Below are 22,836 nucleotides of genomic sequence, written 5' to 3' on the forward strand. Positions count from 1 at the left end.
CTCATGAATATGCTTCCATGCCCATGGGCGTCCATATGCATGAGCTTAATGAGCGATACCATGTGACCGCTGAAGGCAGGAAGAAGCTGTCAGTGCTGGGACAAGGATGCAGGGGACGTTCAGCAAGGCCCGGGAGGGGCGAGTATGACTTCCCAGCCACTGCCGCCGCTCCCCCACCCTTGCTGAATGACTCGTGTATAAGCCGAGGGGGCACTTTCAGCACAAAAAAAGTGCTGAAAATCTTGGCTTATACACGAGTATATACGGTATTATTATTATACATTTATATAGCGCCATTTATTCCATGGCGCTTTACATGTGAAAAGGGGAAATATAGACAAGTACAATAAACGTGTAAGACAAGGGACACACAAGTACAGAAGGAGAGAGGACCCTGCCTGCCAGGGCTCACAGTCTATAAGGATGGGTGAGGATACACTAGGAGAGGGTAGATCTGGTTGTGCGGTGGTTCAGTAGACTGCGGGTCATTGCAGGCTGTAGGCTTGTCAGAACAGGTGGGTCTTCAGGTTCTTCTTGAAGGTTTCCGTTGTTGGCAAGAGTCTGATGTGTTGCGACAGAGAGTTCCATAGTATGGGGGAAGTACGGGAGAAGTCTTGTATGCGGTTGTGGGAAGAAGAGATAAGGGGGGAGTAGAGAAGATCTTGAGAGGATCGAAGGTTGCATGCGGATAGGTACCGGGAGACCATGTCACAGATGTATGGAGGAGACAGGTTGTGGATGGTTTTGTATGTCATGATTAGGGTTATGAACTGGAGCCTCTGGGCAATAGGAAGCCAGTGAAGGGCCTGCCATAGGGGGGAGGCTGGGGAATAGCGGGGAGACAGGTGGATTAGTCGGGCAGCAGAGTGTAGGATGGACTGGAGTGATGCCAGAGTGCTACAGAGAAGGCCAGAGAGTAGGATGTTTCAGTAGTCGAGGCGGGAGATGATAAGGGCGTGCACTAGTGTTTCTGTGGTTTTGTGGTTGAGGAATACACGGATCCGGGAAATATTTTTGAGTGTGAGACAGCAGGAGTAGGCAAGGGCTTCGATATGTGGTTTGAAAGAGAGGGCAGAGTCGAGGATCACCCCAAGGCACCGAGCGTGCGGGACTGGGGAAAGCGAGCAGCCACTGACATTGTTGGATAAGTCTGGTGGAGGGGTAGAGTGAGATGGTGGAAAGATGATGAATTCTGTTTTGTCCATGTTCAGTTTGAGAAAGCGAGCAGAAAAGAAGACTGAGAAAGCAGACAGACATTGTGAGATTTCAGTCAGTAAGGAGGAGAGGTTGGGTCCAGATATGTAGATCTGCGTGTCATCGACGTAGAGGTGATACTGCAAACTGTGGGATTCTATGAGCTGTCCCAGGCCGAAGGTGTAGATGGAGAAGACTAGGGGACTGGGACTGAGCCTTGAGGAACACTGACAGACAGGGGGCGAGGTGAGGAGGTGGTGTGTGAGAGGGAGACACTAAATGCTCGGTCTGTTAGGTATGATGAGATCCAGGATAGGGCCAAGTCTGTGATGCCAAGAGATGAAAGAATGTAGCAGGAGGGAATGGTCCACGGTGTCAAAGGCAGAAGACAGGTCCAGGAGAAGGAGGACAGAGTAGTGTCGCTTGCTCTTGGCAGTTAGTAGGTCGTTGGTGACTTTAGTTAGGGCAGTTTCAGTTGAGTGATGCGGTCGGAAAATTGTAACCGGTCAAAGAGGGAACAGGAGGAGAGGTGGGAGGACAGTTCAAGATATACATGCTGTTCCAGTAGTTTTGAGGCATAAGGGAGAAGAGATATTAGGCGATAGTTAGACACAGAGGATGGATCAAGGGAGGGCTTTTTGAGGATGGGTGTGATTGAGGCATGTTTGAAGGATAAGGGAAAGACACCATTTGTAAGTGAAAGGTTGAAGAGGTGTGTTAGAGTTGGGATGAAGACTGTGGCAAGGTTAGGGATGAGGTGGGACGGAAGCGGGTCAAGCGCGCAAGTGGTGAGGTGTGATATTGACAGGAGGGTGGAGAACTGATCTTCTGTCATGGTGGAGAAGCTGGTTTTGGAAGAACAGGGCTGAGTGGCTAAAGCTGGAGTCACACATAGCGACTTACCAGCAATACCGACACCGATATCAAGGTGTCAGGATCGCTGGTAAGTCGCTATGTGATTGCTGGTGAGCTGTCACACAGACAGCTTCACCAGCGATCAGCACAGCGATGCCGAGCGCCCGGCATCGCTTGCCATCGCTGTAAAAAATAGAATTAAAATAAAAAATATAGTTATTCTCACCTTCCGAAGTCCTGCGCAGCCATCCGGCCTCTCTCCACGCTCCGGTCCCAGTGATCCTTTGCGAGAATGACCACGAGACGTCACGGTCTCACGGGAGCGCGAAGTCTCGCGGTCATTCGGGCAAAGGATCACTGGGAACGGAGCGTGGAGAGAGGATGGCTGCGCAGGACGTCAGAAGGTGAGAATAACTATATTTTTCATTTTAATTCTATTTTTTACAGCTGATCGCTGGTCTCCCGCCTGTCACACGCAGCGATGCGTGCTGGCCAGCGGGAGACCAGCGACAAAAAATATGTCCAGAGGTTTCTTGCAGCGATCAGCGATACCGGCAGGGGGGCCGCTCGCTGATCGCTGTCACACACAGCGATCTCGCTGGTGAGATCGCTGTTACGTCACAAAAGTTGTGACTCAGCAGCGATCTCGCTAGCGAGATTGCTATGTGTGACTCCCGCTTAAGAGGGGCATTGGTGGCTGCGGGCCAAAGCTTTCTCTGATAGTATCGATCTTCTGCTTAAAGGAGGCAAAATCTTCAGCAGAAATGAGACGTAGGAGGTGCTGTGGGACGGAGTAGAGAATTGAAAGTGTTGAAGAGCTGTTTAGGGTTGTAAGACAGGGAGGATATGAGAGATGTGAAGTAAGTTTGTTTTGCAGCAGAGAGCGTGGACTTGAAGCTGGCAAGGGACTGCTTGTATGCGTTGAAGTGCTCGGTAGAAAGGGTTCTCTTCCATCTCCGCTCAGCGGCCCTGGAAACCCATCTCAGTTCTTTGGTCAGGCTGGTCAGCCAGGGCTGCCTGTTGATTGTACGAGTTTTGCTCTGCGTGAGGAGGGCGGCTGAATCAAGTGTTGTTATTGTGGTGTTGTAAAAAGTGGCAGCAGCATCTGTGTCAAGAAGGGAAGCTATGTCTGTGTGTCATGGTATGTCTGGCTCTGCGTGACGCGACCCGACAATCGGTCGGTCACAAAACAAGACAGACAAGGTGACACCGGGGACACAATTACAACGGTGGGCCCTACAATAGGGAATGGGGAAGTGGACACCTCCTGCACTCTCCTGAGGCTGTGTCCCTGAACTCTCCTCACGTTCCCAATACAGGTTCTTTCAACCTGTCGCCGACCAGGATACCTCAGTCCCTCACTAGTTCTGCACCTATCCCTTACTAGGGAACTGGCTAGGGAAAACAGACTGGGAATAACAAACAACTTAGCTTTCTCTGCTGCCAATGTTCCTGAGGCAGCAGAGTACAGCACCCAGACACAGCTTCCAGCTGGAACACCAAGCTCCAGATGAGCTGCAACAGCACTGCTCCAAATAGCTCCTCTCTTCTCCAAGGTTCGTTAGCAAATGACTGGTATTACCAACAAGGAGCTAAGCACCTGACCTCTTTTTATAGGAAGGAGGGGGTTGGTCCCCACCTGCTGGCTAATTAACATGTAGTAACACCAGCGGTCACCGGGGGGAGAACTAGCACCAAAGCAACTAAGTTGCAGTAATACGAGCGGCCACCGGGGGGAAAACCAGCAGCAAAGCAACTACAGTTGTAGTAACACCAGCGGCCATCGGGGACAAAAGGAAAAAGGTTTCTATAAGAATCCAGACTCTGCCACGGATCCGAAAATAGATTGTGACACTGTGAGGGGGAGAAGGGACTTGTGATTGTAAATTGAGGTGTTTGAGATTCCTGCGAGGGTGAGTGAGTTTATGGGGTGGGGGTTGCATAGTAGGAGAGGGAAGAGAATGTCAGTAGGTTGTGGTCAGACAGGGGGAGGGGTGACTTAGTGAGATTAGTGAGGGAACAGAGACGGGTGAAGATAAGGTCCAGCGTGTGACCATCTTTGTGAGTGGCCGCAGAGGACCATTGAGTGAGGCCGAGAGAAGCCATGAGCGATCGAAGTTTAGAGGCAGCCGGGGTGGAAGTGTGAATGGGGATGTTGAAATCGCCCATGATGATGGTGAGGATGTCAGCAGAGAGGAAATGGAGTGGCCAGGTGGTGAAGTGGTCGAGAATGGTGGATATGGCGAGTTCTGGGGGGCGGTAGATGACAGCCAGTTGGAGGGGGAATAGATGCGGATGGAGTGCACCTCAAACGAGGGAAGAGTAGCAGAGTGTGATAGTAGTTTGTGATAGTGTTGTCATGGTCACGTGTGTCTGGACGCAGATGTTGCCGCAAGGCGAACCCATAACACACGTGACCCTGGATACAGCGCCTCCAGCGGCGAATTTAAATAATAAGGGGGAACCTGGGAAACATTAACAATGGTGGGCCCTGCGATAGGGAATGGGGACATGGAGACCTCCTGCACTCCCCTGAGCCAGTGTCCCTGCACTCTTCACATTCCCTATACAGGCTCCGCACCTGTCACCGCACGCGAACCTTAAACTCTTGCTCGCCCTGACCCTAAACCCTCACTAGGGAATTGGTCGGTACGGAGACTAATCCCACCACTGCACTAGAGACACAAAAGGAAAGAAGACAATAAAGGGGAAACACCACTTAGCTTTATGCTCTGTGCTTATGCTCCTGCAACAGAGCCCCACCACCTGCGTGCGTCTTCTCCTCCACCCGGATCCATCACCATCCTGGATCCTACACCATAGTGCAGCCTTGGAGCAGAGTCCATCTCCAGTTGCAGCAGTCCAATAACAGAGTCCCATGGATGAGTCAGCCTCTGCCAAAATTCTAAGCATGCTTGAGTCCAGCTCTTGGCCACCAAGTCGAACATGCCGAGTGCAACTGTCTCCATAGTCGCCACTCCACAAAGCCATGCACGCACTTCCCGCCGACACCATAAACTGCGACTCCTCCACGCCATGCCAGCAATTCCTGCAGACACCATTAGCTGCCACTCGTCTCCTCTGGCTGACTGCGCAGGACTCCTCTTCAGCTCCATGTTCACCCAGGCTTCACAAACTCAGAATGAATCAATCAATATCACCAGCAGTGATTGCACACCCTGAGACTCACTTATAGAGCCCCACACCTGATTCATAATTACGTGCACATTAAACCTAAAGTGCGATACCACTAACCACCACCGGGGACAGTCAAGTCACTTGGCACTTGCCAAAGTAAAAAAAGTTCACCCTGTGCAATTTAAAACCGTCAGATCAAATTCAGATCATGACAGTACCCCCTCCTTAATGAGGGGCATCTGGACCCTCAAGACCACCCCTCATTAGGGAAACACCTACAGCGGGGACGCCCAGATCCTGAGTTCACTCCACCACTACCTGAATTCAGGTTTATGACAAACACACCGCTGGTATTGGCAATAAAGTTCATTTTGGAGGCACCACTCATCTCCACAGCGCCGACCTGGGGAACGAGTTTATGTATGTGTATGTTTGTTATGAGCTGATCAGGCTCCACAACACACTTCCACAAGATGTTTTTTGGTGGCACCCATACACGCTCGTTTACACACAGGTCCGGACCTGAACGTTCATTGCACACATTTGTTTGTCATAATTGGTGAACTCATTCTGAACTAGACAGCAGAGGCGTCTCCCTGTGTCACCACACTCACACCCCCGCTATTCACCACGGGAAACCACCCTCCAACCCTCTTTACCATGAGGTCTACGCCTCCCAGGGTTGGATAACGGCGAGGGTTGAGATTTGTCCCTACTCCCCCCGCAGCACACCTGCTGCTCACACCAGGAGAGGGGACCGGATATGGAGGAACATCAACTCGCTGGTCACCTCCACACGACCAGGAGGGGGCGGCATTAACCCCTTCACGACCTTTGACGCCACGTAGGCGTCATGAAAAGTCGTGCCATAACGACCCATGACGCCTATGTGGCGTCATGACTTTAAAGCCCCCCTGCGGGTCGGGTGACCTAGGTCACTGAAAGGTCACCCGACCCGCAGATACAGGTGGCTTTGTTCTTCACCACAGGGGGCGTGGCTTTGCCCCCACGTGGCTACGATCGCTCTGATTGGCTGTTAAAAGTGAAACAGCCAATCAGAGCGATAGTAATAAATAATAATCTTTATTTTTATATAGCGCTAACATATTCCGCAGCGCTTTAGAATTTGCACATATTATCATCACTGTCCCCGATGGGGCTCACAATCTAAATTCCCTATCAGTATGTCTTTAGAATGTGGGAGGAAGCCGGAGAACCCGGAGGAAACCCACGCAAACACGGGGAGAACATACAAACTCCTTGCAGATGTTGTCCTTGGTGGGATTCGAACCCAGGACCCCAGCGCTGCAAGGCTGCAGCGCTAACCACTGAGCCACCGTGCCGCCCCATGAAATGATGAAAATTGATGAAATATTACAATCCAGCCATGGCCGATGCTGCAGTAGCATCGGACATGGCTGGAGACTGTGATCCGACCCCCCCCCCACCGGCTCACGGGGCCGATCGGCCCCCGATACGACTGACGGCGGCAATGTGCCGCCGCCGTCATCATCGGCTCCCCTCCCCCTTCTCTGTGCTTCCCCCACCTTCCGACCCCCCCCGGGTACCTCCGATGTCCCCCTCCGCCTCCTGGTGTCCCGCGGTCCCGGACCACGGGCGCCGCCATCTTGAAAATGGCGGGCGCATGCGCAGTCCGCCCACCAGCTGCAATTTCCCTTCATTCTATTATGATCACTGTGAAAAACTCTCACAGTGATCAAAATAGAATGAAAAGTAAATAAACCCCCCGTTTATCACCCCCATAAACAGGATCAACTAATAAAATAAAGAAATTATTTTTATTTTTCCATTAGGGTTAGGGTTGGAAAGAGGGTTAGGGATGGAAAGAGGGTTAGGGATGGAAAGAGGGTTAGGGATGGAAAGAGGGTTAGGGATGGAAAGAGGGTTAGGGATGGAAAGAGGGTTAGGGATGGAAAGAGGGTTAGGGATGGAATTAGGGTTACGGATAGGGTTAGGGGTGTGTTGGGATTAGGGTTATGGTTAGGGTTGGGATTAGGGTTAGGGATGTGTTGGGGTTAGGGTTGTGGTTTGGGGTGTGTTGGGGTTAGGGTTGGAGTTAGAATTATGGGGTTTCCACTGTTTAGGCACATCAGGGGGTCTCTAAACGCGACATGGTGCAACCATTGATACCAGCCAATTTTGTGTTCAAAAAGTCAAACGGTGCTCCCTCCTTTCCAAGCCCCGACGTGTGCCCAAACAGTGGTTTACCCCAACATATGGGGTATCAGCGTACTCAGGAAAAATTGCACAACAACTTTGGTGGTCTAATTTCTCCTGTTACCCTTGGGAAAATAAAAAATTGGGGGCTAAAAAAATTATTTTTTTGGAAAAGAAATGATTTTTTTATTTTCACGTCTCTGCGTTATAAACGTCTGTGAAGCACTTGGGGGTTCCAAGTGCTCACCAGACATCTAGATAAGTTCCTTGGAAGTTCTAGTTTCCAAAATGGGGTCACTTGTGGGGGGTTTCTATTGTTTAGGCACATCAGGGGCTCTGCAAACGTAACGACGACCGCAGACCTTTCCATCAAAGTCTGCATTTCAAAATGTCACTACTTCCATTCTCAGCCCTTACGAGTGCCCAAACAATGGTTCCTCCCCACAGATGGGGTATCAGCGTACTCAGGACAAACTGGACAACAACTTTTGGGGTCCAATTTCTCCTGTTACCCTTGGGAAAATAAAAATTTGCGAGCTAAAAAATCATTTTTTTAGGAAAATAAATGATTTTTTAATTTCACAGCTTTGAGTTATAAACTTCTGTGAAGGACTTTGGGGTTCAAACTGCTCACCACACATCTAGATAAGTTCCTTGGAGGGTCTAATTTCCAAAATGGGGCCACTTGTGGGGGGGTTCCACAGTTTAGGCACACCAGGGGCTCTGCAAATGTAACATGATGCCCGCAGACCATTCCATCAAAGTCAGCATTTCATAATGCCACTACTTCCTTTCCGAGCCACGACGTGTGCCCAAATAGTGGTCCCCACCCACATATGGGGTATCAGCGTACTCAGGACAAACTGGACAACAACTTTTGGGGTCCAATTTATCCTGTTACCCTTGTGGAAAAAAAAAAAATTGCTGGCTAAAAATCATTTTTTTTTTAGCAAAAAAAATGATTTTTTGTTTTCACGGCTCTGCGTTATAAACTTCTGTGAAGCACTTGAGGGTTCAAAGTGCTCACCACACATCTAGATAAGCTCCTTGGGGGGGTCTAGTTTCCAAAATGGGGTCATTTGTGGGGAGTTTCCACAGTTTAGGTACATCAGGGGCTCTGCAAATGTAACATGATGCCTGCAGACCATTCCATCAAAGTCTGCATTCCAAAACATCACTACTTCCCTTCCGAGCCCCAACGTGTGCCCAAACAGTGGCCAATGTCATGGTCACGTGTGTCAGGACGCAGATGATGTCGCAAGGCGAACCCATAACACACGTGACCCTGGATACACCGCCTCCAGTGGGGCGAATTTAAATAATAAAGCGTGCAGGTGGATACGCCGCCTCCACCTGGCGGATTTAGGTATTACACGCCATGCATACATATATCTGGAAACACCGCCTCCAGTAAGGCGCATTTAAATAATAAGGGGGGAACCTGGGTAACTTTAACAATGGTGGGCCCTGCGATAGGGAATGGGAAAATGGAGACCTCCTGCACTCCCCTGAGCCAGTGTCCCTACACTCCTCACATTCCCTAAACAGGCTCCGCACCTGTCGCCACACGCGTACCTTAACGCCCTTGCTCGCCCTGACCCTAAACCCTCACTAGGGAATGGGTCGGTGCGGAGACTAATCCCACCACTGCACTAATAACACACATGAGGAAAGAGACAATACAGGGGAAACACCACTTATCTTTGCTCTGTTGCGTGCGCTCCTAGCAACAGAGCCCACCACCTGTGTGCATCTTCTCCTCCACCCTGATCCATCACATAACTGGATCCATCACCATCGTACAGCCTGGGAGCAGAGTCCATCACCACTTGCAGCAGTCCAGTACACAGAGTCCCAAGATGAGTCCAGCCTCTGCCAAGAATCCAAGCATGCTCGAGTCCAGTTCTCAGCAACCAAGTAGAGCATGCTGAGTGCAACTCTCTTCCTAGTCGCCACTCCTCTAAGCCATGCCCGCACTTCCCGCCGACACCATAAACTGCGACTCCACCAAGCCATGCCAGTCCTTCCTGCAGACACCATTAGCTGGCACTCATTCTCTCTGGCTGATTGCGCAGGACTCCTATCCAGCTCCATCCTTCCACCAGGCTCTCCAACAACTCAGAAAGAAATATCACCAGCGGTGAGTGAACCCCCTAAGCACACCTTTATAGGGAGTCACACCTGATTCCTAATTAAGTGCAACCTAACGTAAACCTAAGGTGCGATACCGCTAACCACCACCGGGGACAGTCAAAACACCTTTGAACTCAACCAAAGTAAAAAAAGTTCACTTTGTGCTTTTAATACCGCCAGATCCAACACTGGATCATGACAGTACCCCCTCCTTAATGAGGGGCCTCTGGACCCTCAAGACCACCCCTCATTAGGGAAACACCTACAGCGGGGATGCCCAGACCCTGAGTTCACCCCACCATTCCCTGACACTTCAGGTTTATGACAAACACCGCTAATATTGGCAACATATGTTCCTTTTGGAGGCACCACTCATCTCCACAGCGCCGACCTGGGGAACGAGTTAATGTATGTGTAGGTTTGCTCAGAGCTGATCAGACTCCACAACACATTTCCACAAGATGTTTTTTGGTGGCACCCATACATGCTCGTTCACACACAGGTCCGGACCTGAACGTTTATTGCACACATTCATTTGTCATTTTTTGGTGAACTCACTCTGGACTCAGAGGCGTCCCCCTGTGTCACCACACTCACACCCCCACTATTCACCAAGGGACACCACCCTCCAACCCTTTCACCATGAGGAATGCGCCTCTTAGGGTTGGTTAATGGCGAGGGTAGAGATCTGTCCCTACTCCCCCGCAGCACACCTGCTGCACACACCAGGAGGAGAAGGGGACCGGGAAATGGAGGAAATATACTCTCGCTGGTCGCCTCCACACGACCAGGAGGGCGGCTTCTTCGATGGTATGAAGATTCGGCGTAAAACCCCGCGGACTATCACACCAGTCAGCTCACCACAGGGGCGTACCCCTTCACCTCGGGGAATACCAGGCAGCTCCGTGGGGCACCATTCCTCCCACCTGCCTGGGTGCGCCCGCCTGCATGAACCCGTCCTGCTCCCCAGCAGCGACTCTAGGGGGTTTTAGTACCATAGCCGCAGGAATATGGAGGAAAATATATATATACACTCGCTGGTCGCCTCCACACGACCAGGAGGGGCGGCATCGAAGATTTGGCATGAGCCCCGCGGACTATTCACCAATCTGCTCTCTACAGGGACGTACCCCTTCACCTCGGGGAATACCAGGCAGCTCCGTGGGGCACCATTCCTCCCACCTGCCTGGGTACCTCCCCGTGCATGAGCAAGTCCCGCTCCCCAGCAGCGACTCTAGGGGCTTTTGCCAGACCGCAGCCGCCATTTTTGTTTCTCTGGTTATCTGAGCAGAGGCCCCAGACCCTGATAACTGCTGCTGCAGCGGCTTAAACACACCATGCCGCTCCCCACTCTCCTCAGTGAGGCCAGGCAGCAATTACCACAGGTCTCCACATGGCCGAAGCTCACCAGAAAAAAAAAGTAGGGCTGGTGATAATGTCATGGTCACGTGTGTCAGGACGCAGATGATGTCGCAAGGCGAACCCATAACACACGTGACCCTGGATACACCGCCTCCAGTGGGGCGAATTTAAATAATAAAGCGTGCAGGTGGATACGCCGCCTCCACCTGGCGGATTTAGGTATTACACGCCATGCATACATATATCTGGAAACACCGCCTCCAGTAAGGCGCATTTAAATAATAAGGGGGGAACCTGGGTAACTTTAACAATGGTGGGCCCTGCGATAGGGAATGGGAAAATGGAGACCTCCTGCACTCCCCTGAGCCAGTGTCCCTACACTCCTCACATTCCCTAAACAGGCTCCGCACCTGTCGCCACACGCGTACCTTAACGCCCTTGCTCGCCCTGACCCTAAACCCTCACTAGGGAATGGGTCGGTGCGGAGACTAATCCCACCACTGCACTAATAACACACATGAGGAAAGAGACAATACAGGGGAAACACCACTTATCTTTGCTCTGTTGCGTGCGCTCCTAGCAACAGAGCCCACCACCTGTGTGCATCTTCTCCTCCACCCTGATCCATCACATAACTGGATCCATCACCATCGTGCAGCCTGGGAGCAGAGTCCATCACCACTTGCAGCAGTCCAGTACACAGAGTCCCAAGATGAGTCCAGCCTCTGCCAAGAATCCAAGTATGCTCGAGTCCAGTTCTCAGCAACCAAGTAGAGCATGCTGAGTGCAACTCTCTTCCTAGTCACCACTCCTCTAAGCCATGCCCGCACTTCCCGCCGACACCATAAACTGCGACTCCACCAAGCCATGCCAGTCCTTCCTGCAGACACCATTAGCTGGCACTCATTCTCTCTGGCTGACTGCGCAGGACTCCTATCCAGCTCCATCCTTCCACCAGGCTCTCCAACAACTCAGAAAGAAATATCACCAGCGGTGAGTGAACCCCCTAAGCACACCTTTATAGGGAGTCACACCTGATTCCTAATTAAGTGCAACCTAATCTAAACCTAAGGTGCGATACCGCTAACCACCACCGGGGACAGTCAAAACACCTTTGAACTCAACCAAAGTAAAAAAAGTTCACTTTGTGCTTTTAATACCGCCAGATCCAACACTGGATCATGACAGCCCCCACCCACATATGGGGTACCAGCGTACTCAGGACAAACTGGACAACAACTTTTGGGGTCCAGTTTCTCCTGGTACCCTTGTGAAAATAAAAAATTGTGCACTAAAAAATAATTTTTTGAGTTAAAAAAAATATTTTTTATTTTCACGGCACTGCGTTATAAACTTTTGTGAAGCACTTGGGGGTTCTAAGTGCTCACTATGCATCTAGAAAAGTTCCTTGGGGGGTCTAGTTTCCAAAATGGGATTATTTGTGGGGGAGCTCCAATGTTTAGGCACACAGGGGCTCTCCAAACACAACATGGTGTCCGCTAACGATTAGAGGTAATTTTAATTTCAAAAAGTCAAATGGCGCTCCTTCCCTTCTGAGCCCTGCCGTGCTCCCAAACAGTGGTTCCCCCCCACATATGGGGTATCGGTGTACTCAGAACACATTGCACAACAACTTTTGTGGTCCAATTTCTCCTGTTACCCTTGCGAAAATAAAAAATAGCGTGCTAAAAAAATCATTTTAGAGGAAAAAAAATGATTTTTTATTTTTACTGCTCTGCGTTATAAACTTCTGTAAAGCACCTGGAGGTTCAAAGTGCTCACTACACATCTAGGTAAGATCCATAAGGGGTCTAGTTTCCAAAATGGGGTCACTTGTGGGGGTTTTCACTGTTTAGGCACACAGGGGCTCTCCAAACGCGACACGGTGTCCGCTAAATATTCCAGCATGTTTTCCATTCAAAAGTCAAATGGCGCTCCTTCCCTTCTGAGCCCTGCCGTGCACCCAAACAGTGGTTTATGACCAAATATGAGGTATTGGTGTACTCAGGAGAAATTGCCCAACAAATTTTAGGATCCATTTTATCCTGTTGCCCATGTGAAAATGAAAAAATTGATGCTAAAAGAAAATTTTTGTTGTAAAAATTAAAATGTCCATTTTTTATTTCCACGTTGCTTTAGTTCCTGCGAAACACCTGAAGGGTTAATAATCTTCTAGAATGTAGTTTTGAGTAGCTGGAGGGGTGCAGTTTTTAGAATGGTGTCACTTTTGGGTATTTTCTGCCATATAGACCCCTCAAAGTGACTTCAAATGTGAGGTGGTCCCTAAAAAAAATGGTTTTGAAAATTTTGTTGTAAAAATGAGAAATCGCTGGTCAACTTTTAACCCTTATAACTTCCTAACAAAAAAAAAAATTTGGTTCCAAAATTGCGCTGATATAAAGTAGACATGTGGGAAATGTTATTTAGTAACCACTTTGTGTCACATAACTCTCTGGTTTAACAGAATAAAAATTCAAAATGTGAAAATTGCGGAATTTTCTAAATTTTTACCAAATTTCTGATTTTTTCACAAATAAACGCAAAAATTATCGACCTAAATTTACCACTAACATGAAGCCCAATATGTCACGAAAAAACAGTCTCAGAATCGCTAGGATCCGTTGAAGTGTTCCTGAGTTATTACCTCATAAAGGGACACTGGTCAGAATTGCAAAAAATGGCCAGGTCATTAAGGTCAAAATAGGCTGGGTCATGAAGGGGTTAAAGATTTGGCGTGAGCCCCGCGGACTCTACACCAGTCTGCTCATCACTGGAACGTACCCCTTCACCTCGGGGAATACCAAGCAGCTCCGTGGGGCACCATTCCTCCCACCTGCCTGGGTACGCCCGCGTGCATGAGCAAGTCCCGCTCCCCAGCAGCGACTCTAGGGGCTTTTAGCCAGATCACAGCCGCCATTTTTTTTTTCTCTCAGCAGAGGCCCCAGACCTAGATAACTGCTGCTGCAGCGGCTTAAACACACCATGCCGCTCCCAGTCACCTCAGTGAAGCCAGCAGCAACTGCTCACAGGTCACCACATGGCCAAAGGCCCCAGACCCTGACAATTACTCACAGGTCTCCACATGGCCAAAGGCCCCAGACCCTGACAATTACTCACAGGTCACCACATGGCCAAAGGCCCCAGACCCTGACAATTACTCACAGGTCTCCACATGGCCAAAGGCCCCAGACCCTGACAATTACTCACAGGTCACCACATGGCCAAAGGCCCCAGACCCTGACAATTACTCACAGGTCACCACATGGCCAAAGGCCCCAGACCCTGACAATTACTCACAGGTCTCCACATGGCCAAAGGCCCCAGACCCTGACAATTACTCACAGGTCACCACATGGCCAAAGGCCCCAGACCCTGACAATTACTCACAGGTCTCCACATTGCCAAAGGCCCCAGACCCTGACAATTACTCACAGGTCACCACATGGCCAAAGACCCCAGACCCTGACAATTACTCACAGGTCACCACATGGCCAAAGGCCCCAGACCCTGACAATTACTCACAGGTCTCCACATTGCCAAAGGCCCCAGACCCTGACAATTACTCACAGGTCACCACATGGCCAAAGACCCCAGACCCTGACAATTACTCACAGGTCTCCACATGGCCAAAGGCCCTAGACCCTGACAATTGCTCACAGGACTCCACATGGCCAAAAGCTCACCAGAAAAAAAACAAACAAACTGTAGGGCTGGTGATAATGTCCGCGGGGCTCACGCCAAATCTTTAATGCCGCCCCCTCCTGGTCGTATGGAGGTGACCAGCGAGTTGATGTTCCTCCATATCCGGTTCCCTCTGCTAAGTTGGGTCCCAAGTTTATTGGTCCGTATGAGATCCTGGAGGTGATTAATCCTGTGGTTTTTCGCCTGCGGTTGCCTCCGTCATTACGGATTCCTAATGTGTTCCATAAAGCGCTTCTGAAGCCGTCGGTGCCTTCCTCTGACGAGTCTCCCTCTCACCCGCCGCCTGTTATGGTAGATGGGCAGACCGAGTACGAGGTGGAACAGGTGTTGGATTCTCGCGTGCTCCGTCGTTCACTTCAGTACTTGGTCCATTGGAAGGGATACGGTCCTGAGGATCGGTCATGGGTGCCGGCGCGTTCGGTCCATGCGGATCGGTTGGTCCGGGCCTTTCACGCTCGTCATCCAGGGAAGCCTGGGGGTCCAGTGGCCCCCCATTGAGAGGGGGTACTGTCATGGTCCAGTCCGGAGTTTATCTTCTGCTGGCTTCACTCCGGACTGGTCATGCGGGGGTTAATCTCCTCAGCCTCGTTCTGGAGCTAGCTGGGCTATTTCAATCCCTCACAGCCTGCTGACCAGTGTTAGTGATAGCTCAAGCTTGCAGTTTAGAGCCGCTGACCCTTGTACCCTGGTGATCCTCCTGCCTTTGACTGATATTCACGTGTATGACCCGGACTGATTTCTCACCCTGTCTCTTGGTATTCGTCTCTGCTGTTACGTTCCCTCTCTAGCATCTGACTCCCTGGCTTGTACCCCGACCACGTCTTTCGTCTCACGTTTTGGACCCCGTGCTCATGTTCTGGCTTTCTGACTCTCGGCTTTGGTATTTTGACTACGTGTATTGCTGCTCCTTCTGGTACGTCTGCTCCTGCTAGTTTCTGACTCGGTTCGTCTGCAAAAAACTTATATTTGAATCAGCCCCTGGACACTCCGAATCTAGTCTGGAGAATTCGCCATAGTGCAGCCTTGGAGCAGAGTCCATCTCCAGTTGCAGCAGTCCAATAACAGAGTCCCAAGGATGAGTCAGCCTCTGCCAAAATTCTAAGCATGCTTGAGTCCAGCTCTTGGCCACCAAGTCGAGCATGCCGAGTGCAACTCTCTCCATAGTCACCACTCCACAAAGCCATGTACGCACTTCCTGCCGACACCATAAACTGCGACTCCTCCACACCATGCCAGCAATTCCTGCAGACACCATTAGCTGCCACTCGTCTCCTCTGGCTGACTGCGCAGGACTCCTCTTCAGCTCCATGTTCACCCAGGCTTCACAAACTCAGAATGAATCATTATCACCAGCAGTGATTGCACACCCTGAGACTCACTTATAGAGCCTCACACCTGATTCATAATTACGTGCACATTAAACCTAAAGTGCGATACCACTAACCACCACCGGGGACAGTCAAGTCACTTGGCACTTGCCAAAGTAAAAAAAAGTTCACCCTGTGCAATTTAAAACTGTCAGATCACATTCAGATCATGACAAGTGTTTGTACTGTTACACACTTAACATTATGGCTGGTCCATACAATCAGGGCAACTGTTACCACCCACCTTTCGTGTCTACCTCTTTCCTCATAGACTGTAAGCTTGCGAGCAGGGCCCTCATTCCTCTTAGTATTTGTTATAATCTACTGTATGTGATTATTGTTATGCTGTAATGTCTATTGTCTGTACAAATCCCCTCTGAAATGTAAAGTGCTGCGGAATATGTCGGCACTATAGAAATAAAATGTATTATTATTATTATTAGAATTGGGGTAAAGGAGCAGGTATCAGAGAGGAGCAAGCCAACTCCTCCACCACGTTTGTCGCTGGGGCGAGGGGTGTGAAAGAGATGGAATCCGCCATAGGAAAGCGCAGCTGGAGAGGCTGTGTCAGAGGGAGTGAGCAAGGTTTCAGTGATGGCAAGGAAGGAGTTTGTTGGTGATAAAGAGGTCATGGATAAATTACAGTTTTTTTGCAGACTGAGCGTGTGTTCCATAGAGCTCCAGGTTGGGGGATCGGGGGAGTGGGGGCTGGATGAATAGGTATGTGGGAGGGTGTTAGAAATGAGTGTGGGGATGTGTTGAGGAGGGTCAGGATTTGGGGATACGTCACCAGCAATGAAGAGTAACAAACAGAGCGTTAGAAGGTGGGAGCAGGATAGGACGTGATGTGGCCGTGTGTCTGGAGAAAAAGCATTGTATGTGGAGGAACAGTTCTGAGGAGAAGGTGAGATGCTAGGGAGGATTGAGGGGGAAATGACTAGTTCCTTAATAGGTGGGGGGATTACAGGAGTTAGAGAAAAATAAAGTAGTATGGGGGTGATAGTTAAAAGAAGCAGAAACATCCATTACCTTACAGTCAAATTCCAGTCTAATTCACAGTAGTGTAATTAGAAATCAGTAGTTTGAAATATGGAATTTGAAAGATGCCTGGTCAGACATGTCTGGTCAGATGCATGGCTCTGAATACATGTGCAATTGAGAGGGGTCAGCTGTGAGGGGGTTGTGGGCATGATTGCCCAGACCACATGTTCTGAGTTAAACAGAGGTGATAAAAAAGGGGGGAGGGATTGACTACTCAAGTATGCATGGAAGACACAAGACACAATGAATACATTATGGATACAAAATCAGTGCAATGCCAGGGATAGGATTATATGCACTTCATATTGACAGACAAGGCCCCATACCTGGAGAAACTCCCTGACCCCAGAGACCGCAAGATCCTGAGCCGATATAGACTCAGTGTCCACAGTTTGGCCATCGAATCCGGCAGACACAGGCAGAGCTACAAGCCCAGGGAGGAAAGACTGTGCCAACACTGTGACCAGGAGGCCCTGGAGGATGAGACCCACTTCCTGCTACACTGCCCCAAATACTCAGCAGTGAGGGACACTCACTTCAGGAGACTCTCACATCTCTTCCCGGATTTCATCACCATGAAGGAGGAAGAGAATACATAAACCCTGCTGGGGGAAGAAGAGAGAGCAGTGGCAATAGCAGCGCGGTATGCCAGCGAATGTCATAGACTGCGAGAAAGAGAACTATGATATGCTATGGACTTCTATAGCCCCACCCTGGATCTGCCCCCATCCCCCTTCCCTATGCCATGGACTTCTATAGCCCCATCCTGGATCTGCCCCCATCCACCTTTCCTACAGCTCCTACCCAACATCCCTACAGTCCCTATCCCTATTCCGTTTTGTGCACTTGCTTTGGCAAAACTAATGTGTATTTAGTCCTGCCAATAAAGCTTCTTTGAATTTGAATTTGACAAAGCAGGAAAGTTGAGTGGATGAGCACTCCCCTCATTAAACACATCCACTCCACCCCTCCCCTCATTAAACATGTCCACTCCACCCCTCCCCTCGTTAAACACGTCCACTCCACCCACTCCCCTCATTAAACACATCCACTCCACCCCTCCCCTCATTAAACATGTCCACTCCACCCCTCCCCTCGTTTAACACGTCCACTCCACCCCTCCCCTCATTAAACACGTCCACTCCACCCCTCCCCTCATTAAACACGTCCACTCCACCCCCTCCCCTCATTAAACACGTCCACTCCACCCCTCCCCTCATTAAACACGTCCACTCCACCCCCTCCCCTCATTATACACGTCCACTCCACCCCTCCCCTCGTTAAACACGTCCACTCCACCCACTCCCGCTAAACACGTCCACTCCACCCCTCCCCTCATTAAACACGTCCACTCCACCCCTCCCCTCATTATACACGTCCACTCCACCCCTCATTAAACACGTCCACTCCACCCCCTCCCCTCATTATACACGTCCACTCCACCCACTCCCCTCATTATACACGTCCACTCCACCCACTCCCCTCGTTATACACGTCCACTCCACCCCTCCCCTCGTTATACACGTCCACTCCACCCCTCCCCTCGTTAAACACGTCCACTCCACCCACTCCCCTCATTAAACACATCCACTCCACCCCTCCCCTCATTAAACATGTCCACTCCACCCCTCCCCTCGTTTAACACGTCCACTCCACCCCTCCCCTCATTAAACACGTCCACTCCACCCCTCCCCTCATTAAACACGTCCACTCCACCCCCTCCCCTCATTATACACGTCCACTCCACCCCTCCCCTCATTAAACACGTCCACTCCACCCCCTCCCCTCATTATACACGTCCACTCCACCCCTCCCCTCGTTAAACACGTCCACTCCACCCACTCCCGCTAAACACGTCCACTCCACCCCTCCCCTCATTAAACACGTCCACTCCACCCCTCCCCTCATTATACACGTCCACTCCACCCCTCATTAAACACGTCCACTCCACCCCCTCCCCTCATTATACACGTCCACTCCACCCACTCCCCTCATTATACACGTCCACTCCACCCACTCCCCTCGTTATACACGTCCACTCCACCCCTCCCCTCGTTATACACGTCCACTCCACCCCTCCCCTCGTTAAACACGTCCACTCCACCCCTCCCCTCGTTATACACGTCCACTCCACCCCTCCCCTCGTTAAACACGTCCACTCCACCTCTCCCCTCGTTAAAATGACCACTCCACCCCTCCCCTCGTTATACACGTCCACTCCACCCCTCCCCTCGTTATACACGTCCACTCCACCCCTCCCCTCGTTATAGACGTCCACTCCACCCCTCCCCTCATTATACATGTCCACTCCACCCATCCCCTCGTTAAACACGTCCACTCCACCCCTCCCCTCGTTATACACGTCCACTCCACCCCTCCCCAAACACGTCTACTCCACCCCTCCCCTCGTTAAACACGTCCACTCCACCCACTCCCCTCGTTATACACGTCTACTCCACCCCTCCCCTCGTTAAACACGTCCACTCCACCCACTCCCCTCGTTATACACGTCTACTCCACCCCTCCCCTCGTTAAACACGTCCACACCACCCACTCCCCTCGTTATACACGTCCACTCCACCCCTCCCCTCGTTAAATACGTCCACTCCACCCACTCCCCTCGTTATACACGTCCACTCCACCCACTCCCCTCGTTATACACGTACACTCCACCCACTCCCCTCGTTATGCACGTCCACTCCACCCACTCCCCTCGTTATGCACGTCCACTCCACCCACTCCCCTCGTTATGCACGTCCACTCCACCCACTCCCCTCGTTAAGCACGTCCACTCCACCCACTCCCCTCGTTAAACACGTCCACTCCACCCACTCCCCTCGTTATACACGTCCACTCCACCCACTCCCCTCGTTATACACGTCCACTCCACCCACTCCCCTCGTTATACACGTCCACTCCACCCACTCCCCTCGTTATACACGTCCACTCCACCCCTCCCCTCGTTATACACGTCCACTCCACCCACTCCCCTCGTTATACACGTCCACTCCACCCACTCCCCTCGTTATACACGTCCACTCCACCCACTCCCCTCGTTATACACGTCCACTCCACCCACTCCCCTCGTTATACACGTCCACTCCACCCACTCCCCTCGTTATACACGTCCACTCCACCCACTCCCCTCGTTATACACGTCCACTCCACCCACTCCCCTCGTTATACACGTCCACTCCACCCACTCCCCTCGTTATACACGTCCATTCCACCCCTCCCCTCGTTATACACATCCACTCCACCCCTCCCCTCGTTATACACGACCACTCCACCCCTCCCCTCGTTATACACGACCACTCCACCCCTCCCCTCGTTATACACGACCACTCCACCCCTCCCCTCGTTATACACGACCACTCCACCCCTCCCCTCGTTATACACGTCCACACCACCCCTCCCCAAACACGTCCACTCCACCCACTCCCGTTATACACGTCCACTACACCCCTCCCCAAACACGTCCACTCCACCCACTCCCCTCGTTATACACGTCCACTCCACCCCTCCCCAAACACGTCCACTCCACCCCTCCCCTTGTTAAACACGTCCACTCCACCCACTCCCCAAACACGTCCACTCCACCCCTCCCCTCGTTATACACGTCCACTCCACCCCTCCCCTCGTTATACATGACCACTCCACCCCTCCCCTCGTTATACACGACCACTCCACCCCTCCCCTCGTTATACACGACCACTCCACCCCTCCCCAAACACGTCCACTCCACCCCTCCCCTCGTTAAACACGTCCACTCCACCCACTCCCCTCGTTAAACACGTCCACTCCACCCCTCCCCTCGTTAAACACGTCCACTCCACCCCTCCCCTCGTTAAACACGTCCACTCCACCCACTCCCCTCGTTAAACACGTCCACTCCACCCCTCCCCTCGTTAAACACGTCCACTCCACCCACTCCCCTCGTTAAACACGTCCACTCCACCCACTCCCCTCGTTATACACGTCCACTCCACCCACTCCCCTCGTTAAACACGTCCACTCCACCCACTCCCCTCGTTAAACACGTCCACTCCACCCACTCCCCTCGTTATACACGTCCACTCCACCCACTCCCCTCGTTATACACGTCCACTCCACCCACTCCCCTCGTTATACACGTCCACTCCACCCACTCCCCTCGTTAAACACGTCCACTCCACCCCTCCCCTCGTTATACACGTCCACTCCACCCCTCCCCTCGTTAAACACGTCCACTCCACCCCTCCCCTCGTTAAACACGTCCACTCCACCCCTCCCCTCGTTAAACACGTCCACTCCACCCCTCCCCTCGTTAAACACGTCCACTCCACCCACTCCCCTCATTATACACGTCCACTCCATCCCTCCCCTCATTATACACGTCCACTCCACCCACTCCCCTCATTAAACATGACCACTCCACCCCTCCCCTCGTTAAACATGTCCACTCCACCCCTCCCCTCAATATACATGTCCACTCCACCCCTCCCCTCGTTAAACACGTCCACTCCACCCCTCCCCTCGTTATACACGTCCACTCCACCCCTCCCCTCGTTATACACGTCCACTCCACCCCTCCCCTCGTTATACACGTCCACCCCTCCCCTCGTTATACACGTCCACTCCACCCACTCCCCTCATTATGCACGTCCACTCCACCCCTCCCCTCATTATACATGTCCACTCCACCCCTCCCCTCGTTAAACACGTCCACTCCACCCCTCCCCTCATTATAGACGTCCACTCCACCCCTCCCCTCGTTAAACACGTCCACTCCACCCCTCCCCTCGTTAAACACGTCCACTCCACCCCTCCCCTCGTTATACACATCCACTCCACCCCTCCCCTCGTTAAAATGACCACTCCACCCCTCCCCTCGTTAAACACGTCCACTCCACCCCTCCCCTCGTTAAACACGTTTACTCCACCCACTCCCCTCATTATACACGTCCACTCCATCCCTCCCCTCATTATACACGTCCACTCCACCCACTCCCCTCATTAAACATGACCACTCCACCCCTCCCCTCGTTAAACATGTCCACTCCACCCCTCCCCTCAATATACATGTCCACTCCACCCCTCCCCTCGTTAAACACGTCCACTCCACCCCTCCCTTCGTTATACATGTCCACTCCACCCCTCCCCTCGTTATACACGTCCACTCCACCCCTCCCCTCGTTATACACGTCCACTCCACCCCTCCCCTCGTTAAACATGTCCACTCCACCCACTCCCCTCATTATGCACGTCCACTCCACCCCTCCCCTCGTTAAACATGTCCACTCCACCCACTCCCCTCATTATGCACGTCCACTCCACCCCTCCCCTCGTTAAACACGTCCACTCCACCCCTCCCCTCATTATAGACGTCCACTCCACCCCTCCCCTCGTTAAACACGTCCACTCCACCCCTCCCCTCATTATACATGTCCACTCCACCCCTCCCCTCGTTAAACACGTCCACTCCACCCCTCCCCTCGTTAAACACGTCCACTCCACCCCTCCCCTCGTTAAACACGTCCACTCCACCCCTCCCCTCGTTAAACACGTCCACTCCACCCCTCCCCTCATTATACACGTCCACTCCACCCCTCCCCTCGTTAAACACGTCCACTCCACCCCTCCCCTCATTATACACGTCCACTCCACCCCTCCCCTCGTTAAATACGTCCACTCCACCCCTCCCCTCATTATACACGTCCACTCCACCCCTCCCCTCGTTAAATACGTCCACTCCACCCCTCCCCTCGTTATACATGTCCACTCCACCCCTCCCCTCGTTAAACACGTCCACTCCACCCCTCCCCTCATTATACACGTCCACTCCACCCCTCCCCTCGTTAAACACGTCCACTCCACCCCTCATTAT

Source organism: Dendrobates tinctorius, unplaced genomic scaffold (assembly GCF_039654945.1).
Source record: "Dendrobates tinctorius isolate UK_male_01 unplaced genomic scaffold, ASM3965494v1 ptg000059l, whole genome shotgun sequence".
In the NCBI taxonomy this organism is placed as follows: Eukaryota; Metazoa; Chordata; class Amphibia; order Anura; family Dendrobatidae; genus Dendrobates; species Dendrobates tinctorius.